Genomic DNA, 16,140 nt, shown 5'->3' with positions numbered 1-16,140 from the left:
CAGCGAGTTCTGAATTCCTATGTTCCCTCCCAATTCTGCTTGTAGACTGGCCAGTTCTTTTCTGATCCCGTCTCTTCATTGAAGTAACTCATCATATGTGCTAAAAGTAACCAGCTCACATTTTTGGTGTTTTGCCTGCGGATCTCTTTGTCCAGGTTCACAAGTTCATCAGGTACATTGTCCATATTTTACTCTCACCATCAGTTCAGTTCAGTCGCTCAGTCGTGTCCAACTCTTTGGCGACCCCATGGACTGCAACATGCCAGGCTTCCCTGTCTATCACCGACTCCCAGAGTTTATTCCAACTCATGTCCATTGAGTCAGTGATGCCATCCAACCATCTCATCCTCTGTCATCCCCTTCTCCTCCCACCTTCGATCTTTCCCAGCATCAGGGTCTTTTCAAATAAGTCAGTTCTTTGCATCAGGTGGCCAAAGTATTGGAGTTTCAGCTTCAACGTCAGTCCTTCCAATGAATACCCAGACTGATCTCCTTTAGGATGGACTGGTTGGATCTCCTTGCAGTCCAAGGGACTCTCAAGAGTCTTCTCCAACACCATAGTTCAAAAGCATCAATTCTTTTGTTCTCAGCTTTCTTTATAGTCCAACTTTCACATCCATACATGACTACTGGAAAAACCATAGCTTTGACTAGGTGACCTTTGTTTGTCTCTGCTTTTTAATATGCTGTCTAGGTTGGTCATAGCTTTTCTTCCAAGGAGCAAGTGTCTTTTAATTTCATGGCTGCAGTCACCATCCACACTGATTTTGGAACCCCTCAAAATAAAATCTGTCACTGTTTCCATTGTTTCCCCATCTATTTGCTATGAACTGATGGGGAGGTGATGGAATTCCAGTTGAGCTATTTCAAATCCTGAAAGATGATGCTGTGAAAGTGCTGCACTCAATATGCCAGCAAATTTGGAAAACTCAGCAGTGGCCACAGGACTGGAAAAGGTCAGTTTTCATTCCAAGCCCAAAGAAAGGCAATGCCAAAGAATGCTCAAACTACCACACAATTGCACTCATCTCACACGCTAGTAAAGTAATGCTCAAAATTCTCCAAGCCAGGCTTCAGCAATACGTGAACCGTGAACTTCCTGATGTTCAAGCTGGTTTTAGAAAAGGCAGAGGAACCAGATATCAAATTGCCAACATCTGCTGGATCATAGAAAAAGCAAGAGAGTTCCAGAAAAACATCTATTTCTGCTTTATTGACTATGCCAAAGCCTTTAACTGTGTGGATCACAATAAACTGTGGAAAATTCTGAAAGAGATGGGAATACCAGACCACCTGACCTGCCTCTTGAGAAATTTGTATGCAGGTCAGGAAACAACAGTCAGAACTGGACATGGAACAACAGACTGGTTCCAAATAGGAAAAGGAGTTCGTCAAGGCTGTATATTGCCACCCTGTTTATTTAACTTCTATGCAGAGTACATCATGAGAAACACTGGAATGGAAGAAACACAAGCTGGAATCAAGATTGCTGGGAGAAATATCAATAACCTCAGATATGCAGATGACACCACCCTTATGGCAGAAAGTGAAGAGGAACTCAAAAGCCTCTTGATGAAAGTGAAAGAGGAGAGTGAAAAAGTTGGCTTAAAGCTCAACATTCAGAAAACAAAGATCATGGCATCCGGTCCCATCACTTCATGGCAAATAGATGGGGAAACAGTGGAAACAGTGTCAGACTTTATTTTTCTGAGCTCCAAAATCACTACAGATGGTGACTGTAGCCATGAAATTAAAAGACGCTTACTCCTTGGAAGGAAAGTTATAACCAACCTAGACAGCATATTCAAAAGCAGAGACATTACTTTGCCAACAAAGGTTGGTCTAGTCAAGGCTATGGTTTTTCCTGTGGTCATGTATGGATGTGAGAGTTGGACTGTGAAGAAGGCTGAGGGCTGAAGAATTGATGCTTTTGAATTGTGGTGTTGGAGAAGACTCTTGAGAGTCCCTTGGACTACAAGGAGATCCAACCAGTCCATTCTGAAGGAGATCAGCCCTGGGATTTCTTTGGAAGGAATGATGCTAAAGCTGAAACTCCAGTACTTTGGCCACCTCATGCGAAGAGTTGACTCATTGGAAAAGACTCTGATGCTGGGAGGGATTGGGGGCAAGAGGAGAAGGGGACGACAGAGGATGAGATGGCTGGGTGGCATCACTGACTCGATGGACGTGAGTCTGAGTGAACTCCGGGAGTTGGTGATGGACAGGGAGGCCTGGTGTGCTGTGATTCAGGGGGTCGCAAAGAGTCGGACACAACTGAATGACTGAACTGAACTGATGGGACAAAATGCCATGATCTTAGTTCTCTGAACGCTGAGTTTTAAGCCAACTTTTTCACTCTCCTCTTTCACTTTCATCAAGAGGCTCTTTAGTTCCTCTTCACTTTCTGCCATAAGGGTGGTGTCATCTGCATATCTGAGGTTATTGATATTTCTCCCAGCAATCTTGATTCCAGCTTGTGCTTCTTCCAGTCCAGCATTTTTCATGATGTACTCTGCATACAAGTTAAATAAGCAGGGTGACAATATATAGCCTTGAGGCACTCCTTTCCTTATTTGAAACCAGTCTGTTGTTCCGTGTCCAGTTCTAACTGTTGCTTCTTGACCTGTATGCAGATTTCTCAAGAGGCAGGTCAGGTGTTCTGATATTCCCATCTCTTTAAGAATTTTTCACAGTTTGTTGTGATCCACACAATCAAGGCATAGTCAATATCACAGAAGATGTTTTTCTGGAACTTTCTTGCTTTTTCAATGATACAATGGATGTTGGCAATTTGATTTGTGGTTCCTCTGCCTTTTCTAAAGCCAGCTTGAACATCTGGAAGTTCATGGTTCATGTACTGTTGAAGCCGGGCTTGGAAAATTTTGAGCATTACTTTGCTAGCATGTGAGATGAGTGCAATTGTGTGGTAGTTTGAGCATTCTTTGGCATTGCTGTTCTTTGGGATTGGAATGAAAACTGACCTTTTCCAATCTTGTGGCCATTGCTGAGTTTTCTAAATTGGCTGGCATATTGAGTGCAGCACTTTTACAGCATCATCTTTTAGGATTTGAAATAGCTCAACTGAAATTCCATTGCCTCCACTAGCTTGGTTCATAGTGATTGCTTCGTAAGGCCCACTTGACTTTGCATTCCAAGATGTTTTAGGTGAGTGATCACACCATCCTGATTATCTGGGTCATGAAGATCTTTTTTGTATAGTTCTTCTGTGTATTGTTACCACCTCTTCTTAATATCTTCTGCTTCTGTTAGGTCCATACCACTTCTGTCCTTTATTGAGCCCATCTTTGCATGAAATGTTCCCTTGGTATCTCTAATTTTCTTGAAGAGATCTCTCATCTTTCCCATTCTATTGCTTTCCTCTGTTTCTTTGCTTTGAGCACTGATGAAGGCTTTTTTATCTCTCCTTGCTGTTCTTTGGAACTCTGCATTAAATGGGTTTATCTTTCCCTTTCTCCTTTACCTTTTCTCGTCTTTTCTTTTCTCAGCTATTTGTAAGGCCTCCTCAGACAACCATTTTGCCTTTTTGCACTTCTTTTTCTTAGGGATGGTCTTGATCACTGCCTCCTGTACAATGTCACGAACCTCTGTCCATAGTTCTTTGGGCACTCTGTCTATCAGATATAGTCCCTTAAATCTATTTCTCACTTCCACTGTATAATCATAAGGGATTTTATTTAGGTCATACCTGAATGGTCTAGTGGTTTTCCCTACTTCCTTCAACTTAAGTCTGAATTTGGCAATAAGGAGTCATGATCTGAGCCTCAGTCAGCTCCTGGTCTTGTTTTTGCTGACTGTATAGAGCTTCTCCATCTTTGGCTGCAAAGAATATAATCAGTCTGGTTTCTGTATTGACCATCTGGATTATCACAATTTCAGCCCCTATAACTGTCTCCTCCCCATTTTCTCAGCTCCTTTAAGTTTCTCAACATCCTGCCATTCATCTCCCAAACCAATTCAATATACCTTGGGTTTCATTAGAACAGCACTCCAATCCTGGTACCAGTTTTAATTCTGGTTCTGTGTGGCCAGTGATGCTGTGTAAGACATAACCACAACATCTCCCTAGCTTTCAACAGTAAGCATTTATTTAACTCATTCATCTTGGAGTCTGCTGGGGGTCAGTTATTCTAGACTGGGCTTGGCCAGGCAGGTTTGACAATTTTATCCAGATTTACTCACAGGTGGTGCTAGAAGTAAAGAACCCACCTGCCAATGCAGGAGATGTAAGAGATGTTTGATCCCTGAGTCTGAAAGATTCCCAGAAGCATCTCCTGGAGCAGGAAATGGCAACCTGCTCCAGTATTCTTGCCTGAAAAATTCCTTGGACAGAGGAGCCTGGGGGGTTGTGGTCAATGGTGCCGCCAAGAGTTGGACACGACTGAGCGACGGAGCTCAGTCACACATCTGGGAGTCATCCTGTGATGAGCTGACCTGTGTCTGGTCCATCTGGGGGTGATTCAGTTCTGCTCCACGTGTCTCTCGTCCTCCCCCTCTGCCAACAGTCCAGCCTAGCAGTCTAGTCTCCTGCCAGTGGCGGGAGTAAAGGAGGGTGAGTTGAAATACGTAAAATCTCTTAAGGCTGAGGCTCCCGATTGTACTCATTTCTCCTGATTCCAATGACAAAAGGCATATGAAAAACTTAAAGCCAAGGGATAGGAAATATTCTCCACCCTTTAGGAGAAAGATGGAGAGTGAATACTTCTGAGCAATAATCTGACCTTCCCACTCTCCTATCCTTCCAGCGATGCTGTGTTTCTATATAATGTTTCACCAGAACCTCCAAGTTGAATGAAATGGAGTACATCTGAGTGAGAGTGAACCAGGGGAAAAAAATGTGTGTGATACTTGAAAGGCAGTGAAGCAGTGGCCCCTCCTCTTTGAGGTCTTTGGAGCGTCTGGATGGTGGTGGGTAGACACAGAGTCTGGGGGGTTTTGGTTATTTTCTCCCTTCTCTGCTCCCCACTGCTCTGAATCCTGACTCGGGGCTTTCTCAGGCTACAGATCCTCAGAGGTGATAGCCACCTTCTCTTCAGATCTACCTCTGTGTTCTCATATGAGCAGCTTGCAGTGATTGATCTTCAAGTTGATGGGCTGAAAGTGATGGGCTGGGGGTCTCCAGCACTGAGCCTCTCCCGGTCCTTCTGGACATCTGCTTCCTCAGTTTCTCCCACAGTCGTGGAAGTTCTAATTCTTGCAATTCCTCTATCCTGTGACACTCACTGTGACCTTGCTCCTTGGCCTGAGTGCCACGCAGCTGAAACAGCCCCCAAGTTATCCCCAACCCTACGCTCCCATCATCCCCATGACTCAGCCTTGGACCCCGAGTCCTTGTTCTGCCTCTTAACTGCCCAAAAGCTCAATACCTAAGTCTGAAATGCTCCCTCCTTGCCTGAAGCGATCCTTCCCAGCATCCCTTTATCTTTTTAAATTAAATTAAAGAATATTTATTGAAGTATAGTGGATTTACAATGTTGTATTCATTTCAGGTGTACAGCAAAGTGATTCAGTTATGTGTGTGTATATATATATGCTGCTGCTGCTAAGTCACTTCAGTCGTGTCCGACTCTGTGTGACCCCAGAGATGGCAGCCCACCAGGCTGCCCCGTCCCTGGGATTCTCCAGGCAAGAACACTGGAGTGGGTTGCCATTTCCTTCTCCAATGCATGAAAGTGAAAAGTGAAAGTGAAGTCACTCAGTTGTGTCCAACTCCTAGCAACCCCATGGACTGCAGCCCACCAGGCTCCTCCGTCCATAGGATTTTCCAGGCAAGAGTACTGGAGTGGGGTGCCATTGCCTTCTCCGAGTATATATATATGTGTGTGTGTGTGTCAGATTCTTTCCACTTTTACGTTATTATAAAATATTGAGTACATTCCCCTGAGCTATACAGTGGGTTCTTGTTAGTTACGTCTTTTACATATGGCCAAAGTACTGGAGCCTCAGCTTCAGCATCAGTCCTTCCAGTGAATATTCAGGGTTGATTTCCTTTAGGGATTGACTAGTATATGTCCATATATGTCTCCAGTATATGTCCATCCCAAACTGATAATTTATCCCTTTCCCCCTGCCCCAAGTCCCTTTAAATAGGCTCCTGCTGTCTACTCCCCATCGTTTACCTAACCAAGGTAATACCCAGATCGTGCTGCTGCTGCTGCTAAGTTGAGTCAGTCATGTCCAACTCTATTCGACCCTGTAGACCGCAGCCCAACAGACTCCCCTGTCTCTGGGATTCTCCAGGCAAGAATACTGGAGTGGGTTGCCATTTCCTTCTCCAATGCAGGAAAGTAAAAAATGAAAGTGAAGTCGCTCAGTCGCGTCCTACTCTTCGCGACCCCATGGACTGCAACCCACCAGGCTCCTCCATCCTTGGGATTTTCCAGGCAAGAGTACTGGAGTGGGGTGCCATTGCCTTCTCCCTTCCTTCTCCTGGTGGGTTTCAAAGTGTTACCAGGTCACTTCCTCGTTTTACATCGCTATCTTTCAGCAGGACCTCTGGGTACAATGACAACCCAGCGCAGTGACAGTGTGAGTTTCAGGCTCTGTGAGTCACGACGAAGCTACTCGGGCACCAGCCAGGACCTTGCAGAGTCCCCTCAGGACAAGCGGGTCTCGGTGGTTCCTCAGATACTGGGTTGGAGCTGAATTAAACCCACTCTCTTGCTTCTTTGCCTAAATAAATTTTGCTTTTCCTTTGAATAGCAGGGAAATTCCCTTGTGACCTCCTTCATCACCAAGGTGGGGGATTATATAATCCAGACACTTTAAAAACAAATCAACGTATTAGAACTAATATAAACAGAGCTTTTCGAAGTAGCCACCTTGTAAGCTTACATGCTTACTCATAGGAAGTCTTTCAGCCAGTCTCAATACCTTTTTGTAGGCCTAGTTCAGATTCTATGAATAATACCGTTAATAATAAGAAGTAGCAACTGATTGCACCTAAAGATAAGCTCAATCTTTTGAAGCAACCAGAAGTTGGTTAGTGATCTACTTGATGAATAAAGGGAGTTGTCAAGGTAAGTGCAATTATTATATAAAAAATTAACAAAAAGGTGGTGGTTCAGTGGTTAAAACTCCATACTTCCAGTGTGGGAGGCATAGGTTCGACCCCTGGTTGGAAAACTAAGATCCCACATGCTGTGAGCACAGCAAGAAAAAAAAAAAAAAAGGTGGTTCTGAAAAGCCACAGCAAAGAGATTCTTGACGTCAAAGAGGTTAACCCTGGTAAAAAGTCACAGTCTTCCAAAGAGACGTCTTTAAAGACAGATGATTGAATTTAGAGGTTACATCTTGGTATTTGAAATCATCTGGGTTTTCTCAAGCCTAACACCTCTAATGTCTTTTTATTAGTGGCTCTTGTTAATTAAATATTGGGAATTCTTATATATAAAACTAATACTCCTTTCACTTCTGAGCTAACACACTGCTCCTGACAGATACTATTTCCTTTCCTAGCAGAGTTTAAACAAGGCTGATATATCCTGGAGGGAATTAAAGGATATTAGCCCACAATATCCTAAACAAATTAGCACACACTGAACTGAAAATGGATGGTTTTGCCTCTTCCAACTTTAGAAGTGACTTGCATCTTTGTTGGCCAATCTCTCCAGCAGGCAGATTTTCTGTGTTTTTTTGGAGATGAGCTCAATCAGTGCATCACTGGGAGCCCCATCATGGAAACAGAAGTTAGAAACTGCCTTTGCAGGCACAGAATGGACCAATATTGGTGATTTAATATGGTTAACCTAGTATTTCCACTAGTTTCCTGCCAGTGATCCCCAGGCAAACCCAGATGGAACACAGTGCGTGGGGGAGACCAACCTGAAGGGCTGAGCGGGAAAAGGGGGCTGAGGCAGGAAACTTGGAAGAAATGTCCAGAGCGTCCAGGACAGATGAAGACCATCTAGGCTTCGACAAGAAGAGCTTCTCCTGTGACAGGACTACAGTGTCGTCAAAGCACTGTGGCCGGTAGATTTCATCTCTTATCCATTTCATCTCTCGTCCATCTGTCTGAAAAGCCATTTCTCTAAGTCCTGGTGGCTGCAGGCACTGGAATAGCAGGTCCACTGGGACCACATGACTCTGGGGAGCAGAGAACTATGTGGACATAGCAGTAGGGGTAGATCTTTTGTTATCCTCACAAACAGCCTGCAGAGGTTTGACATCTTAAGTGTAATTTTACATATTTCTTATGTCTCACCTGTATGATCGAGGGGCTGTTTACAGAGTGTGATTTGAGGAGGTCCTATGGCTTGAATTGTGTCCACCGATTCAACCCATAGTGAAGCTCTAACCTCCACCACACCCCCTACCTGTGAGATTTACCTGATTCAGCAACAGGGTCTTGGCAGGTGTCTTCACATTAAGATGAGGCTGTACTGGGTTGGGATGGGTACTAGTCCAATAACTGGTGTTCCTAAAAGAAGAAGAAAATTTAGACACAGAGAGACACAGACACCCAGGAGACTCCATGTGAAGACAGAGGCCCAGATGTGAGTGATCTGTCTACAAACTAAGACCATCGAGGACTGCTGGCAGGCTGCCAGGAGCTGGAAGAGGCAGGAAGGACCCTCCCCTGGATTCTTTAGAGAGCGCCCAGCCCCACCAATACCTGATGTTGGACTTCTGGCCTCCAGAACTGGGAGGGACCACACCTCTGTTGTTTTAAGCCCGTAATCTGTAGTCATTCGCTATGGTGGCCCTGGAGGGGTGGGGGCTCATCCAGGGGGTATGCAACCGAGGTGGCTGTCTGAGAGAATTGATATGTGGGTAGTTCTGGGCTTGCCTTTCCGTTTCCACATTCATCCCTCTGCTCCTCTCCTCTGGGGTCACCCATGTCTGAAACAAGTGCTACCAACAGAGCTTTCCATTCCAGAGTGCAGATGGCAGGCTCATTAGAAGTTTCCCGTGGTCAGAAAAACTCCACAGGGAAAAAATACTTCAACCTTACACCCCAAAGAACTGAAAATTCGTGGACACACATGTTCATAGCAGCATTATTCCCAGTAGTCAAAAGGTGGAAACAACCTAGACGTTCGTCAGTGAATGAATGTGGTATATCTACACAATGTAATATTACCTAGCCATAAAAAGGAATGGAATATGGACGCAAGCTCCTACATGAATGAACCTCGTAAACTTACTAAATGAGAGAATCCAGACAGTAAAGGACACATGCTGTATGATCCCTTTTTTTTAATGTAATATCCAGAAAAGGAATAAAACACACAGAGGTGGTTACTCACATCTGGAGGCAAGGGAAATGGAGGAGAAACTGATTAATGTGTTAAGGGCTTTATTTTGGAGCAATTGTTGTTGTTTAGTCACTAAGTCACGTCTTACTCTTTGGGATCCCATGGACTGCAGCACGCCAGGCTTCTCTGTCCTTAACCATCTCCCGGAGTTTACTCAAACCCATGTCCATTGAGTCGGTGATGCCATCCAACCATCTCATCCTCTGTCACCCGCTTCTCCTCCTGCCCTCAACCTTTCCCAGCATCTGGGTCTTTTCCAATGAGTCGGCTCTTCACATCAGGTGGCCAAAGTATTGGAGCTTCAGCTTCAGCATCAGTCCTTCCAATGAATATTCAGTGTTGATTCCCTTTAGGATTCACTGGTTTGATCCCCTTGCTGTCCAGGGGACTCTCAAGAGTCTTCTCCAGTCCACAGTTTGAAAGTGTCAATTCTTCAACACTCAGCCTTCTTCATAGTCCAACTCTCACATCTGTACATGACTACTGGAAAAACCACAGCTTCGACTGTACCTTTGTAACTGGAGTGTTTTGGTATGAGATGGTGTCTGTACAACACTGTGGAGGTACTGAATGCCCCTGAATAGTTCCCTTTGAAATATGCTGTGTGAATTTTATCTGAATAAATTAAAAAGAAAAGAAAAAAAGATCCACAGGGTATTTTAAAGAAAGTCAAGAAAAGGAATGTTTCCTTTCCTTCTTCTTTTTCTCTTATTTTTTGCTCCTGGCTGGATTTTGAACAAGAAGAGGAAAGAGTCCTTCTTTTGCTCCTCTCCTCCTTCCTCCCTTCATTTCTTCCTTCCTGCCTTTTGTAAACTTCCTCCCTTGTGTGTGCATATGCTGTGCACAGTCATGAGCACAGCTCTGCAACCTCATGCACGGTGGCCCGCCAGGCTCCTCTGTCCATGGGATTCCCCAGGCAAGAATACTGGAGTGGGTTGCCATTTCCTCCTCCAGGGCATCTTCCCGATTCAGGCATCGAACCCACATCTTCTGTATCTCCGGCGTTGGCAGGCGGATTCCTTACCACTGAGCCGCCAAACTTCCTCTCTTACGTGTATGTTATTTGTTGGCAGCGGTGTTAGACAGACATTAGGAAGCAGGTTGTTCAGACTCTGGTTTGATCCTTAAACCTTTAAGGGTTTATGGTATATGTGCCTTCTGGGAGTAGGAAAACACACCTCAATCCCCTTTCCTTCCTTTTGGAATGTGTCTCTGTTACTTTATGACAGAATGTTCTAACTGGGCTGGGCTGATTTTATGCTCCTTTCAACACTGTGCAAAAAATGTGAAGAATGGATGGGAACTGAGCCCCACCTGGTCTGAATTATTGGCTGTCCTCTTTTCTTCTGAAAGCTGCTGTTGGACATCTTTACAGAAAGCAACACCTAGGTGTTTCTGTGTATCTCTGTCTCCTACGTGTATCTCTCGAGAGCCATCGGGCTAAGTAAAGGAAAACCCACTCCAAATTAGCCAAGACTGGATGGAGTAGAAGCCGGTTGGTCTCAGTCAGCATTCCTTAAGGGGGCTCTTCTGCTTGTGGACTGAGACATTTCTTGCTGAAGCATCATCTCAAGTATGTTCTCAGCCAGTTAATACAGGTGAAAGAGAAAGTGTCCATCACTCAGTCATGTCCGGCTCTTTGCGACCCTATGGACTGAGCCGGTAGCCCACCAGGCTCCTTTGTCCATGGGATTCTCCAGGCAAAATACTGGAGCAGACAGCCATTTGCTTCTCCAGGGGATTTTCCTGACCCAGGGATTGAGCTCAGTTCTCCTGCATTGCAGGCAGATTCTTTACTATCTGAGCCACCAGGGAAGCCCAAATACAGGTAGGCACCCCCAATTATTGTGGCAAGCAAAATCCACCTCCTACATGCACACTTATCCCCAAAAGTTGTTTGTCACAGATGTTGGGTGTCCCTGGATGTCATCTATGACACAGATGGCTCCTGAGTGTGAACACGTGAGACTTTCTGCCTGCAGGCTTGTTGCCGGATGATCACAGAGCACACTAAGATGTGTAGAAGAGCCAGAAACTCTGGAGTGTTCACCCTACTCATCGTGGGACTTCCACTCAAAGACGAAGCAGTGAATGCTGGAAAGGCCAATAACAAATGTCAACTACACTATCTTTTCTTTCTTCTCTTTCACTCCCTTCCCAAGCCTGCTGCATGTGGGTCAATGCAAGTATAACACAGGACGGCTGAGCAGGTCTTAGGCAGTGCTCAGTGAATGCATTTATTTCACAGATTGCAAAACTGTGTGCTCAGGTGCTTCAGTCACGTCCGACTCTTTGTGACCCCATGGACTGTAGCTAGCCAGGCTCCTCTGTCCGTGGGATTTTCCAGGCAAGAATACTGAGTGGGTTGCCATTTCTTCCTCCAGGGGGTCTTCCTGTCCCAGGGATCAAATCCAAGTCTCCTGTGTCTCCTGCACTGCAGATGGATTCTTTACCTGCTGAGCCACTGGGGAAGCCCCAACAAAAGCCAGGAATTGCTGTTGGCTATACACCAGCGTTGTCAGTCTTTCTGAGAATATCTGTCTCCTGATTCTAGACCCTGGGTCCTGTCCACCACAGTCTGACCTCTCCCAGACTGCAGACTTTTGTAGCTTAGGTCAGTTTTGTATTAAAATAGATACAATTAGGATGATAGTGGTAGTTATGTCTCTTAGTAATTCATGTTTGTTTGTGTTTATTTGTTTGCTTTTATCCCTACCCCCAGTTCACTTTTGTGGTAGGGTGCACACACAGGTAGCATGGTGTAGAAGCAAATTGAAACGTGCATTCAGCAGACCACACGGAAGATAGTCAGTGTGCCTTGTAATACTGATGTGATGGCTCATTGCACATGACACTCAAGAAATGTGGTGGTGACGATTAATAACAAGTGACATTAACAAGGAACATGTCTTACAACTTCAAAATCTGCAGCCCATTAGATATCCATGTGGGGATGGAGAACCTCCTTTGGAACCCTTAGATGATCAGATTTTTTCCCAAGAATTAACCCCAGGAAATAGAGATCCATTCCCTCCTTGCATCATCTATAATATGCATGACAAATTCACAAAGCAAAGTTTTGAGAGAAAAGTTACTCCTCTCTACGAAAGATGCCACTTAGAGTTAGAGCAGCTGTAAATCAGTTCAGTGTTCCTTGGGCTCAGTTCTGCATGGACTTCTCTCCCATCCCGAGTGTTCTCTGGATTCTCTGCTATTTGGTTATCTCCTTTAAGTCACTTAGTGCAGGTGGAGATGGCTCAGTGGCAAAGAACTCGCCTGCAGTGCAGCAGACCTGGGTTTGATCCCTGGGTTGGGAAGATCGCCTGGAGAAGGAAATGGCAATCCTCTCAAGTATTCTTGCCTGGGAAATCCCCTGGACAGAGGAGCCTGGCGAGCTACAGTCCATGGGGTCACACAGAGTCGACACTGAGCAACTAACTTTTGCCCACTCATTGTGTCTCAGTCTTAATTTTAGGTGAGACTTTCAGCCAACTGTTTTTCTTGAACTGCTTTCTTTGAAACAAAAATGAAAATAGAAAGCAAAAGCAGAAACGTATTTCCATTCAGCATCTTTGAAATAACCCGCAGAATCCTGGGGATGGGGGTGAGAGAGTGTGAAACCGTGGGTACACACACTTTCGGCTGGCTGTGTGAACGCACACGGAACATTGACCAGTGACGGCTGGAAGTCAGTTTCCCCTCCCCCCTTTCGAAATGACAAACACCACCGTAGGCAGAGAGAGATTGCACTCGGAGCCGGCAGAGTGGAGGTGTGCAGAGATCGGCCCATCGGACTTGGTCTGGACCTGGGGTGTTGGCGTGGTGGGGAAGGCGGGTGACCAAGCGGGAAAATATGTAATTTTGATCCTATTTCCCTTCTGTTTTATTATCTTCAGGTTGGTTGAACATAAAACACATAAATGCAGCAGAGTATTTTCTCTCTCTCTTTTTTGTTTTTTGCATTTACTTCTAGGCCAGTTGCAGCCCAACATAGGAAGAGAGAGTATGAACAAACTGCATTGTTTAATGTAACAGAACAATTACGATTGGAAGGAGAGGTGTGGGAACCTAGAAATCTTTAGGCCTTGGAGGGCTTTTTTGTTTTGTTTTGTTTTTATTTTTGTCCTTTGCTGCGTCTTTGTGGCTACATGGACTTTTCTCCAGTTGTGGTGAGTAGGGGCTACTCTTTAGCTGTGGTGCATAAGCTTCTCCCTGTGCTGGCTTCTCGTGTTGGGGAGCATCGGCTCAGTAGCTGTGGTGCACGGGCTTAGTCGCCCTGTGGCATGTGGGACTACCCAGATCAGGGATCAAACCCTCGTCTCCTGCATTGGCAGGCGGATTCTTTACCTCTGAGCTACCAGGGAAGCCCCAGGCCTTAGGGTTTGAATCTTTAAAATGAAAAAGTTGATCAGGGCTGTCTCTCAGCTCCAGCATTTTAGAATTCATTGGCATAGGTTCCTGTGTTACCAATGTCAGAATCTTCTGCCTCAGGTGATGCTGAATTGGTGGCTCGGTGGGAAAGAGCCTGCCTGCCTGTGCCGGAGGCACAAGAGGCTTGGGTTTGATCCCTGGGTTGGGAAGATCCCCTGAAGGAGGAAAAGGCAACCTGTTCCAGTACTCTTGCCTGGAGAATCCCGTGGACAGAAGGAGCCTGATGGGCTGTAGTTCATGGGGCTGCAAAGAGTGGAACATGACTGAGCGTCTAACCACATATGACCAACAAATACCCTCAAGGTAGCTCATTGGGAGGTGATGGAAAGGACCAGTTGTCTAGAAGGAGTGGACCCTCCCACCTGTGTCCAATTGTCATACAGCATTTGACACCTGTTTTTATTTGTCAGTGTGGCCACCACTGAGAAATGAAGTCATTGGCAGATTTGAAATATAGAGACCTTCTCGTGCTTAACCTTCTTTCACATCTATAATTCCTAAGACTGAAGAGGAAGTGAGGGGAAGAAAAACACTTGGAAATGGCCGTGTTTTCATGAAGCAAGCTTTGTTGAGTTCCCTTAAAGATAGTGTATATTTTGTTTGGTTTTTATGCAGTTAAAATGTTCAGGGAAGCAAGAAAGGACCATTTAAGAAACGCCTGTCAAAATTCCATGGTATACTGGAGGGACCATTCAGAAAGCGAAAGTGGTCCTTCTAGATGAATCAAAATTACAGGGACAAGGGAGGGAGTCCTGGGTCTGTATTTTGAGACTTCTTTAAGAAGCCATGACGTGTGCATGCCTGTGTACACACAAACACACACACACATACACAAACTCACATACACAGGAACAAGGCAGGGTGTGGCACATCAAAGATACAAATTGTTTCTCCTGGTAAAAGATAAAGAGCCAGCAGTGGGTTAAGGGTGATTTCACAGCTCTCCACTGATGAGCTGCTGGGCTCTCAGCGATGAACCCACAGGCCCCGGGGGGCTTTGTCTGCATCTCTGCAGGCTTGTCTGTGAGACAGATGAGGGGAGTCTCCCGGGCTGAAGAAAGGAGAGCCTAATACAAGGAAACAGGGCTGAAAACTGTGATAGTTAGCCAGTATCTAGGAGTTTGTACTCATTTTGAGAAAGATTGGGACCCAGGGCCTGGACCATTTGCTGTAGTACTTGAAAGTTAAGATGGTAGTCACTCAGTTGTGTCTAACTCTGTAGCCCACCAGACTTCTCTGTCCATGAAATTTTCCAGGTAAGAATACTGGAGTGGGTAGCCTTTCCTTTTTCCAGGGGGTCTTCCCTGGAAAGCAACAAAATACAAAGAAACTATGAGGGACTAAAAAAACCTTCCGTGCATGAGTGATTGAAAATTATGAACAACAAGATAGAAAAAGCCCCGCCCCCCAATATATGTATCCTGTCACTTCTTAAGAACCAGGAGCGAAAACAGGGTGTCTGAAGCAAAAGCAGGGTACTGCGCGTGCCCCCTGCCCTCAACACCACCAAAGGGTGGGCAAACCACCTAAATCACCCCTCCAGTCCAACCTGTGGACACACCCCCACCCTCACCCCTTACAAGGAACACGCTGTCCCTAGCCTGCCAACACTGGTGAGTAGGCAAGGGACCCTGTTACTTGCTTCTGCTCCCTGCTGTTGTAACAGGGTTCCTAATAAAGCCTTGCCTGAACCTCTATGAATTTCTATAAATTCAGTCAGTCAGTCAGTTCAGTCACTCAGTCATGTCCGACTCTTTGCGACCCCATGAATCGCAGTATGCCAGGCCTCCCTGTCCATCACCATCTCCTGGAGTTCACGCAAACTCAAGTCCATCGAGTCAGTGATGCCATCCAGCCACCTCATCCTCTGTCGTCCCCTTCTTCTGCTGCCCTCAATCCCTCCCAGCATCAGAGTCTTTTCCAATGAGTCAACTCTTCACATAAATTGGGAAAGGCCAAAAACCTTGCTTGGTAACAATTCTACTACTTGCTGTAAAATAATTTGGAAGAAGAGATTTCAATAAGGAGGATTCTGGATAGCATGGTTGTATATATTTGCAGCAGGTGCTGCCAGCAGCTCACCCCAAATCCATGTTTCCCCCTTTCTTTCTTACTAACAAAACCTTCATATGGCTTGGAAACCCAACCACTAGCTAGGGAAAGCCCAACCACAGGCTTCTTTTCTGTTGAAGGAGCCATGGGTGTGACAGCATGGAGAAGTAGCTGATGGCCTTAGGATGGGCAGCCCCTCGTGATTCAGAAGCAATCAGTTTTTTGCCTTTCACCTGGTTACCCTTTTTTCTTTTTCCCGCTTGATGAAGATCATGTGAATTGTGAGTGAAGCCACGTTTTTGTAAGAAGCACATTTCATTGAAGAAATATGGCAAATGTGTTTAGATGTCATGGGCTGAAAAAGGAACAGTGGCTTCCAATG

Source organism: Bos taurus, chromosome 1 (assembly GCF_002263795.3).
Source record: "Bos taurus isolate L1 Dominette 01449 registration number 42190680 breed Hereford chromosome 1, ARS-UCD2.0, whole genome shotgun sequence".
Taxonomy (NCBI): Eukaryota; Metazoa; Chordata; class Mammalia; order Artiodactyla; family Bovidae; genus Bos; species Bos taurus.
Note: the sequence above shows the minus strand (reverse complement) of the source record.